The 7,906-nt window shown below is 41.5% G+C and overlaps 1 pseudogene; it reads left to right on the top strand.

The window, feature by feature from the left end:
* The first annotated feature begins 6,131 nt into the window (after positions 1-6,131).
* LOC107035810 lies at positions 6,132-7,199 on the top strand (annotated as a pseudogene).
* The last annotated feature ends 707 nt before the right edge of the window (positions 7,200-7,906 follow it).

Raw genomic sequence — 7,906 nt, 5'->3', positions numbered from 1 at the left:
TGAATGTAGAATGATTGTGGGTGAGGCAGAGGAATAGACGGGGAGTGGATAGAGGTGTTTCATGAAGAGTGAGTGGAGCAGCAATTAAAACACTTTTGGAAAGAGCATTGACGGGGCGACAGATATCAGAATGACAGGCTAAAATGTCGATTAACATGGGGAATCCGGTGGGTTAAGGGCCAGGATTGTTTATTCATTGACCCAGATATATTCGTGCAAATACTGCTGGGAATAATTGACGTGAAAATGACTGGGTAAATGATGGGAGGGTATGTGGACACTGTATTTCCGTGATTGGTTTAATCTTGGGAGAGTCATTCGGTATCAATTTTCATTAACGGTATGGAATTAACTCCAATTTTTGGGGGAAACAGGTAATTGTATTATCTGGAGAATGTTGGGGAGTGTGAGGCATTTCGGGAAAGACAGAAGATTTTTTTCATTCGGTTATTCAAACGAAGAATCTTTCATTAATTGAGAATATTCATTTTCTTCATGTGTAATTTAATATGAATGAGAAAATTCGGGTACAATGAATGTAGAATGATTGTGGGTGAGGCAGAGGAGGAGACGGGGAGTGGATAGAGGTGTTTCATGAAGAGTGAGTGGAGCAGCAATTAAAACACTTTTGGAAAGAGCATTGACGGGGCGACAGATATCAGAATGACAGGCTAAAATGTCGATTAACATGGGGAATCCGGTGGGTTAAGGGCCAGGATTGTTTATTCATTGACCCAGATATATTCGTGCAAATACTGCTGGGAATAATTGACGTGAAAATGACTGGGTAAATGATGGGAGGGTATGTGGACACTGTATTTCCGTGATTGGTTTAATCTTGGGAGAGTCATTCGGTATCAATTTTCATTAACGGTATGGAATTAACTCCAATTTTTGGGGGAAACAGGTAATTGTATTATCTGGAGAATGTTGGGGAGTGTGAGGCATTTCGGGAAAGACAGAAGATTTTTTTCATTTGGTTATTCAAACGAAGAATCTTTCATTAATTGAGAATATTCATTTTCTTCATGTGTACGTTAATATGAATGAGAAAATTCGGGTACAATGAATGTAGAATGATTGTGGGTGAGGCAGAGGAGGAGACGGGGAGTGGATAGAGGTGTTTCATGAAGAGTGAGTGGAGCAGCAATTAAAACACTTTTGGAAAGAGCATTGACGGGGCGACAGATATCAGAATGACAGGCTAAAATGTCGATTAACATGGGGAATCCGGTGGGTTAAGGGCCAGGATTGTTTATTCATTGACCCAGATATATTCGTGCAAATACTGCTGGGAATAATTGACGTGAAAATGACTGGGTAAATGATGGGAGGGTATGTGGACACTGTATTTCCGTGATTGGTTTAATCTTGGGAGAGTCATTCGGTATCAATTTTCATTAACGGTATGGAATTAACTCCAATTTTTGGGGGAAACAGGTAATTGTATTATCTGGAGAATGTTGGGGAGTGTGAGGCATTTCGGGAAAGACAGAAGATTTTTTTCATTTGGTTATTCAAACGAAGAATCTTTCATTAATTGAGAATATTCATTTTCTTCATGTGTAAGTTAATATGAATGAGAAAATTCGGGTACAATGAATGTAGAATGATTGTGGGTGAGGCAGAGGAGGAGACGGGGAGTGGATAGAGGTGTTTCATGAAGAGTGAGTGGAGCAGCAATTAAAACACTTTTGGAAAGAGCATTGACGGGGCGACAGATATCAGAATGACAGGCTAAAATGTCGATTAACATGGGGAATCCGGTGGGTTAAGGGCCAGGATTGTTTATTCATTGACCCAGATATATTCGTGCAAATACTGCTGGGAATAATTGACGTGAAAATGACTGGGTAAATGATGGGAGGATATGTGGACACTGTATTTCCGTGATTGGTTTAATCTTGGGAGAGTCATTCGGTATCAATTTTCATTAACGGTATGGAATTAACTCCAATTTTTGGGGGAAACAGGTCTTTGTGTTATCTGGAGAATATCGGGGAATGTGAGGCATTTCGGGAAAGACAGAAAATTTTCTTCATTCGAAAAATTTGCGAGTAAATTAAATAAAAATATTTACTTTCATCATCTGTCATTGAATATGAATGAAAAAATTCTGGTGCAATGAATGTAGAAAAGTTGCAGTTGGGGGAGAGAAGGAGACGGGGAGGGTGAGGCATTTTGGGCCAGAAGAAGACTCTTCCTCGTCATTCGTCAGCTCAAACAGCGCTGAAAAGATCCCTCGAATCCTCGACAAATGGCAAACAATCCGCCCGAAAAAGGGATAATAACTGAGATTATCGAGAGCCTGTTGACAGCAGGCGACGATAAATGATCTGCAAACATACCATCAATGTCAATAGGTTGAAACAACCGACAGCGGGGGAGGACAGCCTCACAATAACAACATCAACCAAACAGGCACGGGCTCAGGTAGTCGAAGTTTTCAATAATCGTTGAGGGAGGGATGGAAAAACGGCGTAACCCTGTGTACACCACCACTCGGTCTGCAGAAATGTCGAGGGGTGAGGGCTGAGTGAGGTTGAAGGGGGATATTATTTATGCATACGCAGAGGAGCGGCGCTGATGGAACGTTGCGACTGGGAAACGGGGCGAACTACACTGGGAATCGTCCCTCGGCGACACGAAGGACCGATAAATCACAGCCCATAGGTGGGTGTGTGTGGCTCCCGCCGAGGGGTAAACACACCGCGAAAACTATTTGAACGATACCAGCATTTTGTATCCCATTATTTATCAACGAATTATTTTCCTCGGTTCACAGTGTAAACGAACGATCACCATTTTTTTGTTCCTCGTTCTTTCTTGTTTCCTGTTTTTCTCGGGTAGCGGACCACCTCTGGTTATGCATGAATGTCTAAAGGAGATGGAGAGGCTGGGAGGGGGGAATATTCTTGAAAACGATGCGATGGCTCCTGAAGTATTTTACATTGATGCTATTTTCGGGCAGAAAATGCAAAGGAGAGGGCGAAAGGACGGCGGTGGGAGAAAAATGGCTGGAATTTTATGTTTTGTTTTTTGTTTTCTTGCTTTGGTGATGCAAATTTTTTGGAATATTTTAGAGTTGATGGATGAGAATGGAGGTGAATTTGTGAGGAGGATATGAATCTGAATCTCGAAATGAGAGAATTTGTTTATCTGGGTTAGGGGGCTTTTTTCCTTCATATTTTCTCCTCATTTTCGTATACATCAGGGTATTTTTGATTAATATTTTTTTAATTTCGTCCCGGTAGGAAATTAATTCTGAAATCTACATAATCGTCGCTGTGTTTTCTTTGAAAGAAATCGATAGCGTTGATGATATTCTACTGAACTTTCCCAATTTTTTGATGAAGGGAGCTCTGGTGCTCCGAATCTATCGGCCACCTAAGGGCAATAAGTATTTTATTCCAGCCCCGCACTCTGTAAGGAGTCATAAACGGTTAGAATGGGTTCTTCGAGGTGTTTACTCGAAGATGTGCAGAGGACAGATTTTTTATTAACATTGAACATATTTAATTATGTATTATAATTCAATTGCCATCGGCCAGTGAGCGATGGAATCCAACTTTGAGGGTAACACCGCCCGGCATGCGTTCAATACCGCCCACATTGTTTTGATGACTTTTTTGAGCAATGCAGAGCAACTGTTATAATTTTTCCTATTTTCATCCTTCGTTTCCATTTTTTGGCTCCATTTTGAGAAAGATTTCACGTGAATAATAATAAATTATCCTGAATTTACCCGATGTTCCAGTGCACGGAAAGAAATATTCGATAAAAATTAGACCTCCAGAGGGCGAAACGTGGGACGAAGGTTAGTTTAATCGCAAAAATTAGACTCCCAAGTCTAATTTTTCCGACAAAACTTAACTTAAAAAGTGGTTGAATGTCAAATCGAAAGCATATCTAATATCTAAAACATATTTACTTGAGACAAGTAATTTTCTCCAATTGAAATTTTAATAAACATAAAAACCCCTTGAAAATTCAGAAAAAATTTGTTTAAAAAAAAAAACATTGTCAAATATCTAATAATTTTCTTAATAAAATGTTCATGCTGCCCACAATCGATCGCCCTATCACTCTCAGTCACTATCAAATAAAATAATCTAACCGCAATACCAACTGATAGCAACAAGACAATTGAGAGAATCCATTGACTCATCAGATAAACTCAACTGACGTGTGATTTCATGAGTAGACAGGTAGATACACAAGAGCTGGGCTAGAGTAATCTCGTTATACCAAAATGTTGACGCTGTAGACGTTGCTGAAAGAGCCAACGTCACAGTTGTCAACAATTGACACGCGACAACAATGTAATGTTCTGGGAAGGGAGTGAGAGAGACGGACAAAGAAGCAGCGAGTCCTGGTATTGAAGCGACATTCTGGCGTATCGGACTGCCGCATTGTCTCTATCTCACACGTACCTCTCTCACTCTCGCCCGCACTCCCTAACTCCTCTGTGCAGGCTTACCCCGTATGATGAATGTATCGAGGTGAAATGTGTGAACCCCGTGTTATTTGGATATTTATTCGCCCTCCGAAAATTCCTCGGGTTGGCCAGGGATTCCGTCGGTTTATCTGCATAAGCCCATTCATGCGGCACGGAAACGCGAGGTGTCTCATATTTTGAGATTTTCACAGATTGCAGTACAAATCATTTTTCCCCTTTTCCGAATAAAAAACATTCTATTCGATAAAAAGCTTATGAAACGGCAAGGGAATTTCGCTGGACATCTACTGGCATTTCGAAGGAGGAAGGAGTGGAGATGTGAGACATTTATGAAAAAATTCTTTGTAGAAAATGTCGAGATGAAATTCATCGGACATAGCTGTTGAGAGTTTTTGGTTGCTTTAATATAATGAGAGTTATTTCTGTTATGTAGAATAGATTAAGAGGGGGGTTTTGCTGACAGAGACATTTCGCACAATGAAAAAGCAAAGCTGTGGAGGCACTCGGAAAAATTAGGCATTTGAGTAGAATGAAGCTCTGTATTTTGAATTTTTCTATCCATTGCAGCGAGATCTGTGAAAAGGTTTCGAGGCACTGTAAAAAAATTTTGGTTGATATTTTCCATACACTGAGAGAAAAACAAACACGTTGTCAAACAAGTCTTGTTTGGGCCAACAAAATCGCTAGTTGAAAATCACCGAAAAAGAATTTGTTTCGTTTGAATTTGAAAGTCAATCATGAATAATTGTTCTGCTTTCGACAGTAACGAGATATTTGGCTCAAAAGGCGGATAATTCACACCAGACGGTGCCTTTTCAGGATGAAAAAATCTCATATAGAGGAAAATTTATCGACAAATATTTTATCCCTAAGTTACAAGATTGCTATCATATCATTATTATTGTTTTATTTAAGGGTTCATTTCTTGTCTGTGATTATTAGACAGCCGAAATGAAAAACTACTATCCCTTGTTTTGCATAAAACAAAGATTTTTCGGGAGCAAAATACGTACGGGAGTATCGAATAACGAAGGAGTAGTGCTAAAAATGACATTTCTTGTGTGTTCAGAGAATTAAATTTTTTTTGAACTACTAAATCTATTTCCGCGACAACAATTTTTCATTCCGGCGCGCTCTCTGTATGCTTGGTTCAACTTCTCATATTACTAAATTAATGATTCATCCCGATCAACGAAATTAATTACATTTCATTCCAATTAACCATTTTTCACTGCTATTTTATCTTCTATAACCAGTCCCCAGCAAAAGTGTCTCACCAATTCCTCAATAATTCAGCCCCATCACTTGGTCTAATTCAGTTAACGTGACAATGCTACCGTGGAAATCACGTTTGAAATGGATCTCCATCGAATCAGCGTGCGAGATAAACCAAGGGTGTTAAAATTTAAGCAGATTCAAAAAAAGAGTCAAATCTCCCTATTCTTGAATCAAAACAATTAACCCCAATCGAGTATAGTATTGCGCCCCAGAGTCTAAAAAAGAACTCCATCAATCCCCCCGTCTTCGATCATCCAGCCCCGTCCTTTTCAACAGGATTACGAAGCCTCAGAACCTCCGCCATCCGCCCAAACCTATCGCTGTAAGACCATCGATTGACTCTCACACCCCGGAGTATCTCATCCACCAGCATCTCATCACATTCAATCTCAGAATGTCGTTAAACTGCAGACTCTTCAAAGAATCTTCCCCGAACGGAAAACTCTGTCTTTACCTCGATAAACGTGAGTTCGTGGAGCTTTCATTTGGCACTGAGGCTATCTACGGAGTTCTCCTGGTGGATGAGAAGTACATTGACAGTGGCTGCAAGGTCTGGGGCCAACTCGTCTGCAAATTTCGTTATGGGCGAGAGGAGGACGAGGTGATGGGTCCGAATTTTCAAAAGTACGTCATCCTGGTTTCTGAGCAGATCCAAATCCCTTGGACACGCCATCCGCACCTGACATTCCTGCAGGAGAGATTGCCGAAGGAATTGGGAGGCAATGCAGTGCCTTTCACCTTTTCTTTTCCTGCATTACCCTAGTGGAAAAACATAAGGTGAAGGCGTAACATGCCTGATCAGAATTTCGGATCGGACTTGATCAGTTTCTGATCGAGACCTGAACAGAATTGCCACTCGGGTAGCTCCGGTGAGTGTGACTCTTCGAGATAAGTTGGAGACAGGTGAGCCCTGTGGGGTCAGCTACTACAGCAAGATCTTCAGCGGAGAGAACGACACCGATTCGATCGATAATACAAGCGTCATTCGTTTCGGAGTGAGGAAAACTCAGTGCGCACCTGCGCCTGATACCTGTCAGCCTTGTGTTGTCGTGAGGAGAGGATTTCTACTCAGTCCCGGAGAATTGGAGCTTGACGTCAGCCTGGATAAGCTGATTGCTGTGGGAAATCGCAGCAACAATACAATTGTGAGGAGGATTGGAGATCGATGTTGTCGTTCTTCAGAGAGGACTTCAAGGTTGTCATTGATGCTGTGGAGACTCAGGACGGCTGTCCCAACAGTCCTGGATCGAGTCTTCAGGTGGTGGCGTATCTCAGAGCTGATCTGGGAGGGAACAGAGAGGCGAGGAGGGTTGTTGCGACGGATGGGAGGTTGGAGGGAGAGGAGTATCTGCTGGCTTCGAGCACTTTGTTGAGCACCACTCATGATCGCAATTCTTTTGCTTTTGTTGTGTCTTATGGCGTCAAGGTGAAGCTGCATGTGGGGGGGCTAGGAGGGAAATGATTAATTTAAAGTGGTAAAACGGTATAAGTCAAATTTGACTATTGACCACTTTTCAATCAATATCTCGGGATCTAAGGGAGGTAGCAAAATTTTTGTCACAACCTTTTTTGTGGAGCCGATTGAGTGCTACAACAAATGTCATTACGAAAATTTCGCCATCTCCCTTCGATTCGGAAATATTACTCAAAAACTCAACTGGGAGATCAGTCGACTTAAACCCTTTTACCACTTCGCTACTGAATTGTTTTTACTTTAGTGTGCGGGCTTCGAAAAATGAATGTTAAAAATTTAATGAATAATGAGAATGAGCTTCTTCAAACAATCCATAATTCAGTATCAAATATTTGCGGGTAAATGTTTGAGCTTCCGTATCCACGTATGTGTGAAGTGCAGAAACTGGCCAATCTGCTGTAACTTGCACCTACATTGCACCACGGTAACAATCACCAGCGCAACGGGACAAAGGGAGCCCTCTCCCGCTGTAGTTTTTTGTCTGCACATACACCCGCCATTTTCCCTGGAATTTCGGAGCCCCATCTCGCACACAAACACCTCGTTTGGCTTTCAGCTTGATCGGACATCCGAATCCTCTTTCGGCGCTCCCACGATTCCGAGGGTCATTTTATGTCTCTCATACCTCATATCGCGCTTCAATTCTTGCGTACGTACACCGGAACGCAATTCAAGATTTTCCCATGATAGTTAGA

This window comes from Diachasma alloeum, unplaced genomic scaffold, assembly GCF_001412515.2.
Source record: "Diachasma alloeum isolate Michigan unplaced genomic scaffold, Dall2.0 Dall_scaffold_00201, whole genome shotgun sequence".
Classification (NCBI taxonomy): Eukaryota; Metazoa; Arthropoda; class Insecta; order Hymenoptera; family Braconidae; genus Diachasma; species Diachasma alloeum.
Note: the sequence above shows the minus strand (reverse complement) of the source record. Positions and strands in the feature narration are given on the sequence as shown.